Raw genomic sequence first — 2,500 nt, forward strand, 5'->3', positions numbered from 1 at the left:
CGACAGTCGCTGGCCGCGACGTCCACGCTCTCGCCGGCAGTGCCAGGCGGAGCGATTTGCGTTTTTTCTTTGCTCGCCCTCTCTCGGGCTCGATCCATTCAGTTTCGCACAAACAAGAGCTCTGCCGGCCGCCTGCAGCGGTGCCTAAAACCCGGGCATAACAATGCGACCGTTCTGCTAGGCCGACAAGCGCTCAAGCCAGACGCTCGATCGAACGCCCCCTACATATTAGTCGAGACAACGGCTCGCTCATTAGCATCGCGTTTGTACTTTAACTTTTTTTGGCTCGGCTTCTTTCGACGCCGATGCCGGCGACGCAGCACTCTCTCGCCCGCCAGCCACCGAGAAAAGGGTGCGCTCCGACCGGCCCCGCACCGCTCTTTCTTGGCTCATTCGAAATTACTGTCTTTCGCTCTGACATGCCTTACCTAGGGTTAGGTTAGTATGCTTGCACGTTTGTACTTTAACTTTTTTCGGCTCGGCTTCTTTCGACGCCGATGCCGGCGACGCAGCACTCTCTCGCCCGCCAGCCACCGAGAAAAGGGTGCGCTCCGACCGGCCCCGCACCGCTCTTTCTTGGCTCATTCGAAATTACTGTCTTTCGCTCTGACATGCCTTACCTAGGGTTAGGTTAGTATGCTTGCACGTTTGTACTTTAACTTTTTTCGGCTCGGCTTCTTTCGACGCCGATGCCGGCGACGCAGCACTCTCTCGCCCGCCAGCCACCGAGAAAAGGGTGCGCTCCGACCGGCCCCGCACCGCTCTTTCTTGGCTCATTCGAAATTACTGTCTTTCGCTCTGACATGCCTTACCTAGGGTTAGGTTAGTATGCTTGCACGTTTGTACTTTAACTTTTTTCGGCTCGGCTTCTTTCGACGCCGATGCCGGCGACGCAGCACTCTCTCGCCCGCCAGCCACCGAGAAAAGGGTGCGCTCCGACCGGCCCCGCACCGCTCTTTCTTGGCTCATTCGAAATTACTGTCTTTCGCTCTGACATGCCTTACCTAGGGTTAGGTTAGTATGCTTGCACGTTTGTACTTTAACTTTTTTCGGCTCGGCTTCTTTCGACGCCGATGCCGGCGACGCATCACTCTCTCGCCCGCCAGCCACCGAGAAAAGGGTGCGCTCCGACCAGCCCCGCACCGCTCTTTCTTGGCTCATTCGAAATTACTGTCTTTCGCTCTGACATGCCTTACCTAGGGTTAGGTTAGTATGCTTGCACGTTTGTACTTTAACTTTTTTCGGCTCGGCTTCTTTCGACGCCGATGCCGGCGACGCAGCACTCTCTCGCCCGCCAGCCACCGAGAAAAGGGTGCGCTCCGACCGGCCCCGCACCGCTCTTTCTTGGCTCATTCGAAATTACTGTCTTTCGCTCTGACATGCCTTACCTAGGGTTAGGTTAGTATGCTTGCACGTTTGTACTTTAACTTTTTTCGGCTCGGCTTCTTTCGACGCCGATGCCGGCGACGCAGCACTCTCTCGCCCGCCAGCCACCGAGAAAAGGGTGCGCTCCGACCGGCCCCGCACCGCTCTTTCTTGGCTCATTCGAAATTACTGTCTTTCGCTCTGACATGCCTTACCTAGGGTTAGGTTAGTATGCTTGCACGTTTGTACTTTAACTTTTTTCGGCTCGGCTTCTTTCGACGCCGATGCCGGCGACGCAGCACTCTCTCGCCCGCCAGCCACCGAGAAAAGGGTGCGCTCCGACCGGCCCCGCACCGCTCTTTCTTGGCTCATTCGAAATTACTGTCTTTCGCTCTGACATGCCTTACCTAGGGTTAGGTTAGTATGCTTGCACGTTTGTACTTTAAAACTTTTTTCGGCTCGGCTTCTTTCGACGCCGATGCCGGCGACGCAGCACTCTCTCGCCCGCCAGCCACCGAGAAAAGGGTGCGCTCCGACCGGCCCCGCACCGCTCTTTCTTGGCTCATTCGAAATTACTGTCTTTCGCTCTGACATGCCTTACCTAGGGTTAGGTTAGTATGCTTGCACGTTTGTACTTTAACTTTTTTCGGCTCGGCTTCTTTCGACGCCGATGCCGGCGACGCAGCACTCTCTCGCCCGCCAGCCACCGAGAAAAGGGTGCGCTCCGACCGGCCCCGCACCGCTCTCTCTTGGCTCATTCGAAATTACTGTCTTTCGCTCTGACATGCCTTACCTAGGGTTAGGTTAGTATGCTTGCACGTTTGTACTTTAACTTTTTTCGGCTCGGCTTCTTTCGACGCCGATGCCGGCGACGCAGCACTCTCTCGCCCGCCAGCCACCGAGAAAAGGGTGCGCTCCGACCGGCCCCGCACCGCTCTTTCTTGGCTCATTCGAAATTACTGTCTTTCGCTCTGACATGCCTTACCTAGGGTTAGGTTAGTATGCTTGCACGTTTGTACTTTAACTTTTTTCGGCTCGGCTTCTTTCGACGCCGATGCCGGCGACGCAGCACTCTCTCGCCCGCCAGCCACCGAGAAAAGGGTGCGCTCCGACCGGCCCCGCACCGCTCTTTCTT

The sequence above is a fragment of the Styela clava genome, chromosome 13 (assembly GCF_964204865.1).
Source record: "Styela clava chromosome 13, kaStyClav1.hap1.2, whole genome shotgun sequence".
In the NCBI taxonomy this organism is placed as follows: Eukaryota; Metazoa; Chordata; class Ascidiacea; order Stolidobranchia; family Styelidae; genus Styela; species Styela clava.